This window comes from Pelodiscus sinensis, chromosome 16 (genome assembly GCF_052426305.1).
Source record: "Pelodiscus sinensis isolate ZL-2025 chromosome 16, ASM5242630v1, whole genome shotgun sequence".
Taxonomy (NCBI): Eukaryota; Metazoa; Chordata; order Testudines; family Trionychidae; genus Pelodiscus; species Pelodiscus sinensis.
In genome coordinates this window covers 31965524-31981130 of record NC_143067.1, presented here as the reverse complement: position 1 = coordinate 31981130, position 15607 = coordinate 31965524, and positions in this window count along the sequence as shown.

Here is a 15607-nt window from a genome sequence, read left to right as displayed (position 1 = left end):
TGCTGAGTTAAGTCTTTGTGTAGTTGCTTCACTCAGCCATGTGCATGCTGTTGATCTGCCATTCTCTTGAAAAATTTTCAGTTTTCTAATAAAACCTGTTTTCTTTAAGATAGTCTGTTTAATGGACTGATTTATTGGATTCTGAAAGTTAGTCCAAGGAACTTAGTTCTGGCATGACAACAGATGTGGTAGAAATAAAAGTTTCCTGGCATAGACCACTTAGTCAAATTGGAAAGGGCAAAAGGGCGATTCATTCTCAGAAGGTACTTCAGGGATCTTAGGTAAATTGAGCTACACAAAGGTAATGCCTGAAAACCAAGCATGCTATTGGACCTGCTTAAATACTTTGAACAATCAAATCTTTTTTCCAAGACTAAACCAACAGGTCTCAATTTACTGAGTGATTTCAATGCATTTATCAGGAAGGTATGTTTTCTTTCACTTCAAGGTGAACCGCAGAAGTCTACTTGCGGTTATCCCCCAATGTTCTGACCATGCCAGTGATGCTTTCCTTCTAGCCATCTGGGACTCCCCAATACTCTGTCCTGTTGGGCCCGATCCTCTGGTTTCCCTCAGCCAAACCATAGAGTTGGCATTACCACTCCCCCTGCAGAGCAACACTGACACTGAATCAGTTCATCTCTGGGAGGGCTCAGATATCAGGATGCAGCATGAAAGAAACCAATCCCCAAATAAATCTGTCTTACCCCATGTAAAAGTTTTACACAGAGAAAGCTCTTAAGATCAGTGCATTTTATCAGTGAAAGAGAGATATGCACAGTGGTTACTTTCCTCCTCCCACCCCTGCTCCAGGCAACAATTATTTACACTGTGCTTGATAATAAATAAAAGTGTTTTTATTAATTACAAAAAGTAGGATTTCAGTGGTTGCAAGTGAAAACAGTCAGATCAAAGTAAGTTACTAAATTAAAAAGAACAAAAAAACACTCAGCTAGTTCTAATTCACTAAGAAACCTGTTACATGCAAATTCTTATCCTTAACAGCTGTTTTCTTCTCAGGTATAAAACTTTGAGTCTAAATTGATCTTTATGGTGGCCTGGCACTACATCTCATTCAAAGTTCTTTATATCCTCTTAGAGTGGGCCTAGTTGTTTCGAAGGGCAGCTGAAGACAAAGCACTGATAGCTTCCCATTGCTTTAACAGACTTTTCACTGGAGTGGGAAAAATACTAGGTTCAAGTGGGATTCCAATACTAAGTAGCATGGTCATATGTCTTTCTAGAGTCAAGCACAGTTTGGGCTTATAGAATAAACACAACCAGTCACAAATTGTTGGTTTAAGTACTGAGTCATTAAGTACCTGAAGAATCACTAACGGCCCTCCTTAGCACATTTACAATTATAAACAAATTCACACTTCATATTTCTAATTTTACATACAAGAATTATACATGCACAAAAATAGGATATACAGATTCAGAAGACTGCAATTGTAACATTGACACATCACATGACCTGTTTTGCATAAAGCATTTTCAAGTTATGCAAATTCATATTCATAAGTCAATTTTCATGAAGCATAGGGGCCTATGACAAGGGGATTTTACCATAAATATATTTTCTATGCAACACACAGAGAAATGATTTTAATATTATACTTACGCATTATATATAATATAATTAATATATAATATATTCTTCACTCTTATGCACCATATAACTTCTATTAGCACTAATGTAAATTCTGTTAATCTAGTAATGGAGGAATCTACAGTTAAAAATTAATATAGACTAACTTAGAAGTACTTACATTTAATGAAAATCACTCTAAAACATTAAGTAGGAAAAAAACCCAGAAAAAATTAGAGAAAACGGGAATTACATCTTTGGGGGATAATTAAATTGCTAATCATGACACATTACCATTAATGATTGCATACTTTTATATGCAGTATATAAGATAATTCAAAATATCCTCACTTGCTCTCTAATATACTTGCAAAGTAGAAGTGGCTCTTTTGATCCTGCATGTCCTATAGACTACATTTAACCTGCTGGCCAGCCGCATGCTCCAACATCAGGAGCAGTTTCTGCTCTAATGAATCATTTGGGGCATCCCTCTGAAATGCTTCCTACCAGCACTAACCACACCTCTGGAATTGCTTTGGGCTCTTCTGAGCCCCGCAATTTTCATCCCATTAGGGACAAAGCTTCCTCCTACCCCAAATCCTCAAAATTTAGAACAGTAGTGAAATATAGCTGCCCAACAATCCAGATCATTATTGGGACTCTGCAGTCAGCTGTGTTCTTAAAATACTGATTGGATTTTGCTAATTGTTGTCTGTAAATAAATGGTTTTGTGGGTTTTTCTCCAGATAAAAGGTAAAGGTGTTTTTCTATTTCCAAGAATCCCTGAGTGCTTGTGGGAGGGGAAGAAATAATAAAAAGATAAGGGTGTGGGGAGTAAAATGTTAAATTCCTGAAGACTGAGATTAGACAAGGCTTTAGGTGAAGAGCTAAATCATGTTATTGATTTTAAAAGTGAACCCACACAGCATTTAACCTGGGTCTTAATATTGTTAATGACACCTGGCAGAAGGGCTAAACATTTCTGAGCCAGGAATAGAAGCAGGATTCTCAAATTCCAGTCACCTGCTGTAACCAACAGACACATTCAATATGTTCTGATGCAGGCCTTCACTGGGATATGGTTAACACTTGATACTGTCCATTTCCTCAATTTCAGGAAATAATAGATCACCCAATATAAAGTAAAATGTTAAACAATAACTGGGCCACAATCAGCACATTATGGGTAAATGACTGTTTAAATGAAAGTTAATGGCCAGGTAAGTAGTAATTTAGGGCTTAATTGTCTTCACATTAAATATTCATATCCTTGTACTCATATCCTCTTGTAACAAATTGAGGCTAAAAGATACATCAGATACAGAAAGAATGTTTAGATCTCTGAAAAGTTAAGGTATCTGCATGTGATCCACCTTGAGTATGTCAATATAGACCATACTATTCAATCAGAATAGCATTTGGGCATAGTATAAATAAATACTTGCAAAACAGAACATGAGCAAAGCCTTCTTTTTCTTGACAGCATTTCTTTTACAAGCTAAATATACATAGTATTTGCATGTGGACTTATTCACTTAAGGCCAAATCCAATTCCCATTGATGTCAATAGAAGTTTTGCAATTTTGTTCAATAGGAACAGGATGAATCACTAAATCATGGATAACTCAGCAAAATATTGGACTTGAGTTGTACAGGAGGTGACTACAGCTGATTATGAGTGCCTTCTTGAGCTTCCAGGGCAGTTTATGATGCTCAGGGAGTTTACTTGAATGTAATTTAGAAACAGAAGACCTTAATTATTGACAGCTAGGTTTCTATTGCACTGCTGATATGACTCTGGAAACCATGAATTTTCTTTTCTAAATAACTGGAAGTTGTATAAAACGTAAGTAAGAACATGTTTTCATCAACACAGGTAGAAGCTATTTTGTAAATCTATTTCTTTACAATGACTACAAAATTTATTAGAGACCCACGCGCTAATGCTGAGTTGCATTTATAGAACATATTTTATTTGAGTGAGGGTTCCAAGACATACTACAAGCAATGATTAAATACGACTTTCAATGGGCCTTTGATGGAAACAGTACTCTCATTGTACCCATTTTCCTGTTAGATGGATGGATACTCATAGAAGTTGCCAACATCACTCAGCAAGTCAGAAGCAGAACCAGAAATGGAACTGAATCTCCATCCACTAGTTTACTGCTAATGAGATTTAATGCTTATTTTGCTGGATTTAAGACCTTTTAAAATTGAAATCTGGACAATGCTATTCTAAAATGTAATGAAGCAGGACAGTGGCATGCTCAGACATACACATTATGCACGGTGTTTACAACTGCCTAGTACAAAGCCACCAAAAGGGGTAATTTGCCCTGGATTCCCCATTTGAGCAGGCCATTATACCAAGCAGTGCAACAACACTTAGTAAAATTTGGCCCAGTGAGACACTTTCATGTCTGAACTTAGGTGTGCGGTGACCCAACAGCTTATGTCGCAACACCACTCACTACAATTTGTCCCAGTGGCCTTTCCATCACAGCCAAGCAGGAATGAAGCTGTGACCAGTCACAGCTCTACTCAAAGTTATCCTGGCAGCCTAGCCAACCTGAGCGGAGTTACACTAAGTGAGAGTAGTTCAGCTGACACACCATGAAAAATGTCAGGGGACACCCTGAGGCAGTCTCAGTACCACAGCACAGCCAGGTTTCTGGAATGCTCAGGTTTCCAGTATGGCACCACATTGGGAAATAGATTGTGCAACCCTAAATAAAATTGCTGAATTTGCACTGCTCCCTCCTAAATCATTTCTGCTGATTCACATCACATCCTAAATCACTTGATATCTTTCTCATCTCTCATTAATAGCAAAATAGCTATATGGGCACGTAACTGTCTCACAGGAATCTCAAAGTGCCCTTCTGTCATCATTCACTTAATCCTAGAACACAAGATTCTTAGCTATGATTTCAAAGAAAACTATTACACACTCAGGGCTCCAGTCTAAGCAACAACTACATTGCTCTTAACTTACTAAAGCCATGTCAGATTTAACTTCCATCAAAACGGGGGATACAGAGTCCATCTACACTAAAAGCCAAAACAAAACCCAGCAGCAGCACATCTGAGGGTGTGTCTAGACTACACCTCTCTGTCAATAGAAAGATGTAGATTAGGCACGTCGAAATTGCTAATGAAGCATGGATTTAAATATCCCACACTTCATTAGCATAAACATGGCCACCATTTTTTTCAAAACAGAGCTTTTTCAAAAAAAATGGCAGTCTAGACTCGGATCTGTCAAAAATTAACCCTTTTTTGACAGATCCTGTAGTCCTCAAAAAATGAGGTTTACAGGATCTGTCAAAAAAGGGTTTATTTTCAACAGATCCATGTCTAGACTGCTGTTTTTTTCTGAAAAAGCTCTGTTTCGAGAAAAAAAGCGGCAGCCATGTTTATGCTAATGAAGCACGGGATATTTAAATCCCTGCTTCATTAGCAATTTCAACGTGCTTGATATGCATCCCTCTGTTGACAGAGGGATGCAGTCTAGACGTAGTTGGATTGGTACTATGCCACTAAAAATAGCTGCACACTGAAATCACTTTATAAGTCAGTGTAACAGAATAGGATATGAGGGGCGAGTCACAACTATTGTTGGAGGATTCTGATTTGAATTGTGACTAGTGGGAGCTCTCTGTTAACATGTGACCTCACTTCCTCTGAGTAAGTCCATTCCCTTAAATCAGAGATGATCCGTTCCTCTAAGAATACATTTAGAGAAGTAGTTGGTTTTCTGGTTCTGTTAAAAGGGTCTGTACAAATGACTTTGTGCATATGAGTATATTCTCAAAAGGCTTCCAAAGCTTGGATGAAAATATTAAGCATAATTTCTACACCTTAGATTGCAAAATACTATACCAGACTAATCACAGATATTAATAGTCTGCACAAACTTTGTGTGCCCATCCATGGTAAACATTTAATAAAGCTAGTTCATCTGGAAAGGAAGTTAAATTAAATAATCCAAAATGAGTAATGCATATTCAGAAAAATATGGCGTTCATAACTAACAAAATGGAATGTTACAAAATGGAATAGTACAAATACAGAGCCTGTAATTCCCTTCACCTTTTTTCATCCTCTTTTCATCCACTACTAAAATAACCACCATATTTTTTTAAAAAATCATATTTTATCAGTTGCTATATATTCCTGTTAATATCCATCAGCTTTGTGTTGGACTGTATGAGAAAAATATGTCTTCTTGGATACACATCAGGTAGCAGTACATATTCATTCTGATGGGAGGCTTATAGGCCAAAGAAATTTTATTGTTAATTATGTTTAACCTTACTCCAGTTCAAAAGCCACTTGATGCAGGACTGATTGGAACATAAATCACAAATTGGAGAGATACCAATGAAGAACAACAAAAATTATTAAAGGGCTGGGACACATGACTTATGAGGAGAGGCTAAGGGATCTGGGTTTATTTAGTTTGCAGAAGAGAAGAATGAGGGGGGATTTAATAGCAGCCTTCAACTACCTGAATGGGGGTTCCGATAAAGATGGAGCCAGGATATTATCAGTGATTGTGGATAACAGAACAAGAAGCAATGGTCTCAAGCTGTGCGCCCCGGGGGGGGGGGGGGAGAGGGAAATAGGAGCATCGGCTGGATATTAGGAATGAACAAATTCACTAGGAGGATAGTGGATTGTCTAGAGAGGTTGTGAAATCTCCATTCTTAGAGGATTTTAAGACCATGCTTGAGAAAGCCCTGGTTGAAATGATTTAGTTGTGGGGTTTGAGCAGGGGATTGGACTAGATGACCTCCTACATCTCTTACAACCCTAATCTTCTATGAGACTGTGATTAGTAAATGTGAAAATGTATTTCAGGTATGAATATTGCCGAGTTTATTCTATATCAAGCTACTACTTGCAGCCATATGAAAAATCTGCTCATGCAGAGACAGTAGCAATTTTTTTCTTACAGTCAAATGGGGACTATGTTATTGCTGATATTTTTCACAATGAGTAGACAGAATTAAGGGATTTTTTCAGGGTAAGCATAGTATAATTAAATACATAGCAAAGATATTATTTTATTAGTAGTAGTTTAATTTGTTCCTAAATATGTGAGCAATCTACCTTTGAAAACCTATCCTTATCAGAACTGCTCTTTAACAATTTTCTCTATTCTCATTGTCTACTTTTAACCAGTCACTGTATCAAAGTAACACAGACAGTTACTAACATTTTATTAAACTGTCCACTTGTGTATTCCATTGTTTTAATTGAATTTGTGATTCTACTTATACCACTTTCAGTATTTTGAGTAAAAGTATCACGTGACATTTATTAACTGGCAGAGATGAATTTTAGACCGTGTCATCTTTTTGCCTCTGTATGGAAAATGTGGGGCATTGCAGATGCTCTGGAAGGCTTTAGTTTATTCTGTGAAGCATCTCTCTGAACCTACAGAGGTTCTAATATGTGACACAGATGCCCAAAGAGAGAACAGAAGGGCTAGTCCCATGAATGACTTGCAACTGATTGCACATTGCTGTGTTGAACTATGGAAGTATATAGAGTAAAATCTTCTATGAAAGCTTGTAATGTTCTACATTTAATAATCATGATAAGATATGTATACAGGCTATGAGTATGAATTTATGAATTTGTGTGCTCATGAACTGTGTTCATGAATTTTGGCTCCATAGCTCAGCAAGGTAGTAGAGTATCGTAGAGGCATTTCCCAGGATAGGTGCTTATACAAAACTGAACTCCAGTAATGTTAATTGCAAAATCTAGGAGCAGGGGTGAGCAATAATAGGTTACTACAGTAATGGAAAGACATTGAGATAATTGGGAATTTCTGCCACCACAGCCAAAACCTGAGGTTTTTCACTGGGAGAAAGACCCACTTAAGGACTTGATCTCAAGCAGTTGCCCAGATCCTCTAGAGATATTAATGAGTGACGTGGAATGAAACAATTAGGTTTCTGTACAAATAATAAACAAAACATTTAGATTCTACAAAAAGAACATATTCTGTCATTAGTGTGTTGTGGGTTTTTTTTTCAAATTTCCACCAACAGGGTGTTTGGTATGTGGATTCAGGGACAATGTGGAGTTCAATATTTATTAGATCCTGGCCCATACCCCCAAACTAAAACTGGAATTCTGTCACATACAATGAAATAGACATCTTTGCATGCTGCAAAAATGTAAAGAGGGTAATGAGCCTCTGATGGAAGCAGCATGAAGAATAAATTATGTTGTTAGATTAAACCTGCCAAATAATCAAGCTTTCTGGGGAAAGTGTTGGGTAACTGATAGAGTGTATAGGAACTCCACCAGAAGACAGACATCTTTTGTTAACAATAAAAACACTGTTAGAATAATGTGCTAATGAGGGAAGTTAATAATGCAAGGATTAGCAAATTCTAATAAGCCGACGATCCATAAATTTACATAAGTGGGTAGCAGTTTCAGGGGAGCACATTCGGTCCCAGGAAATAACTTCTTAGAGTGAAATATCAGAATTAAGAAGAAGCAAAGGCTTATTTTAATTGTATTACTAATGTGGAATATATTGCATCCCTAAAGGCAGAATTTGGCATCAATACTTGAAGTACAGTGGCACCTCCTCAATCTGAGCGTTAAAAAGAACACAGGAAACACATGAATAATCAACTGCTCTATGTAGGCATGGAATAGCTTTACTCAACTGAATAATCCTATTGACTTCATTTAGACAACTGAGGTGAGTAAAGTTAACAGTCTTAGGCCCTAAAAGGAGTGCAGGATCAATCCCTGAAATTAATTATAAAACAAATCCTTCAGAACTGGTACAAGCAAAATTCAAATTGATTTCATTGGGAGTTTTAACAGATTAAAGGCTAACGACAGTTGCATTTGGCCTTATGAGACAGACAATGCAATTCTGAATCTAACTGTTTAAAAACATAAGACACATAAGACATATACTCTCTCTCAGATGACAGGAAACTTGAACATGAAAAAATAGACTACGTTCACACTTGTCAGGTATTAATGCTTCCTTTTCAAGTTCATAGTGATAGTGAAAATAAAAATATCAAGTAGGGGTGTGCTCAATGTATTTTTTTAAAAAAAACCCTGTAAGACTATAAAGACCAATGACCACTTAAGCTAAACAAAACTTTATTCCGTTAAAAGTGTGGAAGAAAACATTGTCCTCACTCTGAGTTTGTAAGCAACAAGTAGCCAGAGGCAGTTTTATTACGAGCTGCAGCAAGGGAAAAACTGGTTCGGACGGGGGGGGAGTCCCCCCCCTCACCGAGGCAGATCTTCGAATACAAGCAATTATGAAGCTGTTTATATACTGTCTATTAAATATAATAACAATAACAATTAGTCTCCTTCCCATTATAAACACCAATGGCTAACAGTTATTTAGTTCCACCTAGATGCTCCTTATCTCAAGGTCCATACCAGAGTCAGCATTCTATCTTTATCTCCGTATGGAGGCGAGAGACGAAGGCAGCGTCTAATTACAGATCTCGTGTTGTCAGGCCACAGACTTAGCCTGACTCTTGCTCTCTTGTTAATAAGACCAAGATGGCTGCACACAAATTCCTTTATTCCTTTTTCCTGCTTCTACAAAAGTAAAGCCATAAAGACAGCAAAAATGGAAATATTTTCTTATTTAAAAACTTTCAAAGAAATCCGTATGTTACAAGCATATATGATTCCATAAGTGATACCACAAAAATAAAGAAATGTTTAGCAGAATTATGATAATTTTATCTTCAGTATTTTACCACCTACTTTTGTACAGCACATGGGTTACAGCCAGTTAAAAATAGATTGTCACAATTTTTCATGAGATAGGACAGGTTTATTTTGATCTTTCCACTGTAACCTTGTATAAGAAGAAATATTTAAAAACTTTCAAAATTTCTACACAGCTGTATGCTTAACACAATGGTTTAAATATAAAATAAAATTATTTGTGAAAACATTTTCCCATTATAGCGTGAATGATGTGCACAGTGAAGGTCTTCATTTTCCGTTTTTAAAGAGATGTTTGACAAATGGTGAGGTTTTGGTGCAACATATGCTGTGTAGAATTTCTACAGTGGATTCACCCTTGAGACCACTTTTCATGAATTTCTCATTTCTCTTTCTGGCAAACAGAGCCCCATAGAGCCCCACAGTTCTCAATGCTCCGTGGCAGATATATGGGTAATTCAATAAATATATATGAAAGCCTGGGACTGGATTCTGCAGTCATTAGTTCAGGGATAAGCATGGAGTAATTCAGTATTGCCAACCCCAAGACAGTGGCGCTGGAACAAATTTTAGGTTGGGGATTCTAAGATGCACCTCCCCCCTCCCCACCTTATCTCATCCACACCCCTCCCTGCCACAGCTGGGGGTAGCTGCAGAGCCCTGGGTACAGGGGTGATAGTTGGGTCCCTGAGGTCTTCAGTGAAATCATCAGGAGCCTTGATGGCAGTAGATCCGCCGGCAGATGTAACCCCAGAGCTGACTGTAGAGTCCACAAGGCTAGTGGCAAGGGTACTGAGGCCAGGCATCCGGGCCAGCAGCTGGGATCCTCTGGTGGTGACAGCTGGGATCCTGGCACAGAGTGCAACATCTGGGGGGTGCTATAGAAACGCCTGCACTCCTACTTCCCAGGCTTATGCACCAAGATTTCCAAATATTCTAAGTTTCCCCCAGGAAATTAAGACTGTCTTAAAAATCGTGAAATATCAGAAAACAATACCTATCGGGTTCTTTTTATTTGCCTTCTCTTTTTTGAATCTTTTACCTACACTCAAGGCATATTTACATGGCTTTTTTCCACAGACACAGGGGCTGTTTTTTATTTTCATCTCTTACCTCCAGGAAGTGGATCTTTCAGAAAGCACCAAATGCCAAGAGAGTTAGCAGCACTGGTAATTACAGTGTGGTAACTTCACTGTAAATCTGGAGTGACAACAGATTTTGACCCATAAAGTAGAATTCCCTTAAATCAGCACTCTATTTAATGATGTACCTACTTAATTGTAAAGATTAAATCAGGGAACAGGTCCAGTGTAATTGCCATCCATGAATCTTAACCAAGCATAAATGTACAACTAATTCAGTTACATCTCATGCCCACTTCAGTGTGCAAATCTATCCATAGTAATGACCAGATATGAGTTTGTATTTGTTAGACTCAGCTTCCAGTGGGGCCCATTGTTCACTATGTACTAACAAGGCTGCACAATGAGTTGGTGAATTTTGTAAAGATGGAGGGTACTTTTAATGTATTCTTTGTACATGGCTTACAAAACAGAAGTGGCACTCTACATACAGTTTCTATAATCCTTGGCAAATAGGGCAGTCACTCAGGGACAAATCTTGTCCTCAACCTCCCACCATAGAAAGACCCTAGAAGAGAATTGTTACCATCCTGCTGCACTAGGGAGAGGGCGGTATATGCATAGAGTTTAGGAAGGCCAAAGGGAGAGTCACTTCCTCTACACATTTATAGGTGGTCCCTGAATACTTAACCACTTTAGCATTACAGGCAGAGCAAAATCAAATAAAGCAAGAATTGACAGAGAGCATAGTAATTTTTGCAATACATTTTGTATACTAGCAAAATTTGGAAATACCCTAGACTTACAACACTACTCATAAGAATTTTGAGAACTTCTCAGAATTTTCTGAAGCAACTTTACTATGAGGCATGTGGCATATACAAAACACATGCTAGCCTCACAAGTGTTTAATATCTTCAGGGGGTAGCCAAGATAGTCTGTAACAGGAAAAACTTACAAAAATAACAAATAGTCTAGTTTAAATAGTTACAAAAGCCTGATAAGAACCATTAGTTTGCACATGGAAAGGAGGAAGACCAACACCAGATTCTAGAACCATTAGCACCTCATTGTTTGTTTGTTTGTTTGATTAAGTCATTAAGATGTGGAAGAATATGCGAGTCATCTGATATCCCATTCATACCACTTGAATAAGATTTAAACTTGTGAATTAAGTTAAGTTCCAACCCTTCTCTGTATATTTGGCTTGTGGAATTGATCTGAAACAAAACAGTGACTTTGAGATCCATTAATGAGTGTCCAGGAAGATTAAAGTATTCTCCAACAAGTTTTTGTGTGTTGCCTTTTCATATATCTGATTTGTGTCCATTAATTCTTTCCTGTAGAGACTGTTCAGTTTGGCCAATATACAGTGCAGTGGGGCACTGCTGGCATTTTATGTCATAGATCATATTAATGGGTGTGCAGTTTAATGAGTCTTTGGTTTGGTGGCTGATATGATTGGGTACAGTGATGAAATAGCTTGTGTACATGTGTGGGAAGAGTTGGCACCAGAGCTTCCATTATTTATTCTTGGATCTAGACTTCCAACACTCCTGTCATCTGAAGAAGTGGGTTGTGCCCACAAAAGAAGCATGGGATTTAAATATCCTGTACTTGATTAGCATATTCATGGTCGGTTGCCATTTTAAAATGCTGGTTGCCCGATTTAACTTGCTGCGTGTAGACGCGTGTAGCCAGACAGGAACCCCCCTTGTAACATCCATTTTTGCTTGCCTGGAGCATACAGGGCACACAGAGCAGAAGGCCCAGGCTGCTGTGACCGTGAATGGCTGTAAACAGAGATACGCCAATTGCTGACCAAGAGGCTGCCAAAGAGTGCCCTTGACTGAAACCCATATTGATACGAACACACATCCATCCGCAGGGGGAGGAATCTCTCGCCCAGTAAAAAAATGTCTAGTACTCACAATTTAGTTATCTCTCTTGCAAGTGTAAATTAACTTGAAACATGCTTGTAAGAATTGGCGCCACAAAACGGACCAGTACAATTCGGCATCTTAGATAAGAAAGAGAATACGGGCCCCCAGGGGTATAAAGATAGGTCCAGCAGCGCATTTTCTCTGAGTGTCAATCTACCATCTATCTGCTGGTCGGGTTAGGTGTTTGATCTCCCGAGGTTCCAAGGGGACGCCCACCTCGTATTCGTCTTTCCTAGGAATTGAGAGACCGGCCCTGGCCTGACACGCTAGAGTCGAGAGGCACAGAAAGGGGTAAAAATTGTACCTGGATGTGGTCCTTTGTTGAAGTATATATATACATAGACTTAGAGCTCTTTAAAGATTAAGCTGTCACTTGGTACCATTATTTCTATTTTCTATCTTTATTTTCTTTGTAACCATTTTTAAAATCTGTATTTGTTAGCATTTAAGAAATAGAGCAATAGCCATTGTAACCATATGCTTTTATAAGTCTTTTAATAAACCTGTAACTGATTAAGCTTTAACCTGACTCCTTCAGTTGCTGTAACAGAACCAAGCACAATTTAAAAGAACTTCAGCCGGTCATAAAGGGACAGGCATAGGAAGAGCTTGGGCGTTTGGATCTGTGTCACTCCCAGGTGACAAGATCCGTTGGGGCACCTTTTCAGCCTTTCCTAGGCTGCCCTCTGCGAAGGAACCCCTGTGTTCTAGCAGCTAAAATCTAAGGCGTAATAAGCTCTTCCTATATAACGGGGCGTCTGTTGGCCTGCTGGCCACCCTCTGCGACGGGACCCCGGTCCTAGCAGTAAAGACACGGACATTAAACCTTTTCTTGGAAGCATACACACACACACTGCCCTGACCGTCGGCTGACAGAATTGGCATAGTCGGCAGGATTGTGCTATTGGTTCAAATACAGCAGCATGAAGCCTGTCACGATTGACATGGATTTTAGCTGTATAGAAAAGGAGTTTGCCCGAGAGGGATGGGGCAACCCTAAGTGGGATAAAGAGATGTTAAGGAAAGACACTTGCATCTGGCTGTTAAAGGGTGTGTGGCAAGCAGCCTGTACTAGCTACTGGAAGTTAGAAACAGAGCTTATCAGAGTGCAGAGAGAGAGATACGAACTCTGGGAGCAATGCCAGAACCTGGATACCCGGGTGCGAACCCTAAATAAGGACATGAAGCACCTACAGGAACGGCTCCTCCTGAGGCTAGAGAGGGGAAGGAGAAAATAATTAATAGAGAAAAATGAGCTTTTGGAGCTGGCTTTAAAACTTTGCTGGTTCAAACCCCCTCTCTCCCGCCTTCCACTATAACCAAGATAAAACAGTACAGCATTCCAGCCGAAGCTATGGCTCCGGTCTGTGAACTAATTAAAGATTTGGAAAAACGGGGAATCTTAATTCGTACCTACTCCCCGTATAATTTGCTCAGGAAGCATGCTCGCTGGGAATGAGTCCCCCCCCCTCTCATGAAGAAGCTCTGAGAGACAGCTGATAACGAGACACGCACTTATCAGTCTATGGGTTCAATTTACCCTAATGGGTCCCATTTCATTTGTACCTTACTGTGGGAAACACAGGGATGTCCTATGCCTTATGGCAAGAAGGAGAAACTGTACCCCGCCGCCCCATACAGTTTGGCTCGAAGTTATGGCAAGGGTCACACTTAAATTACACGCTTTATAAAAAGTGCTTCTGACAGCCTACACAGCACTAAAAGAAACAGAGGAGCTAACCCAAGCTCAAGCCATAACACTTCACACTCCTCTCCCAATTATTAAGCCCATATCGGAGGGAAAGGAGTTGCCACCGGGAATAGCCCAAAAGGAAAATTAAGGATTCTACTGAAACTTAATTAGTTAACTGCATAAAAGAATGAGCTCTATATATTGTAACTTTATTTTGTGGGTTTCAAATGAACTAGTTTTATTTTGTTTTAGATTATGTCCTCTTGCTTAAAATTGCAAACAGACAAAGCACAAATTAGTTAGTGCTTCTGTTAGGCATTCAACTTTTAAGGTTAAATTTGCTCTCTAAGAAAACCAAGTTATTGTTTTAAGAATCCAAACTCTGAAACTTCACTGTGTCTATGTTCAAGGCTGAGTTGATAACACTTTTAGCTTGCTCTCAGATCCAAGGTTGTAAGTGGGTACAGACTGCCTGTCTGTTCTGAAGAAGTGTGAAACCAACTGTCCCTCATAAGTAAGCCTGTAACATTGTACATATGATTCTTTTCAGGAAAATAAAAGCTTTTTGCTTGCTGGAACAGTAACTGACCAACACCTTGTGCTAAAGAAAAGCATTATAGCTTTACACATTAAGCCTGATCTGTGGTACAAGAGGGAAACTGAGGCATGCCACTGTTGAGGAAGGCTAGCAACTCAGAGGTAATTTAAGGGAGTGGAAGGTCACGAGTACCGATAAAGCACCCTTGTTTTAGGAAAGTTATAGCTCACTCGCCCATAGAAGTGTTAAGGAACTAGCTCTAACGGGTTCCCCTAACAGATCTTAGGCAGTATTTTAAGTTATAATGGACCACCCCAACGGGGGTAGAAATGTTTTCTTGTCTTTCAGATCATCAGAAAGCGCTGGTGCCAGCTGAAGAAAAACAACAAACAACAACGACAAAAAACCATGGTTCTGTGTCATGACACAATAAGTTTGTGTTCTGTCCAAGTTTGTCTTGTGTGTCTTAATTGTAATACGTATTGCAAATATTGTTGTGTGTAGGATAGTGTTTTAATGAAAGGATAATTTGAGTAAAGCAGAAGCATTAATTTAAACCATCAAAATTAATAATTGGGCCCAATCAATTGGCAACTTTAAAATTCAGTGAAAGGATAATAGTTTGGAAATTGTTTAGGCTAGGAGAATGTTAACAATGTCTCCACAGGTAAACAAAAAAGGAACTGGAAAGAAGCAAGCAGTGCATCACGTGAACAGAAGGACTGGGAGTGGGGTACCAGCCCTCTCCCCCACCAGATTGGTTTTGCATTAGTAGCTCTAGAGCGCTAGAGATAATAAGAAATCTATAAGAAACAACACAGGCAAGTGGGACATCAGCATATTTAAGTAAAGATGCCCACAACAATGAGGAAACTAGTAACCTCACCATTGCAATAACAGCTACTTGCCCTGCTACTCACTGGTGCCTGATGCCTTAAAAGGCCTCAAGAATTATAGAATTGCATGAGTTATCAATTAAACATCTGTGAACCATGCTTGGTCCTATAAGAGAAA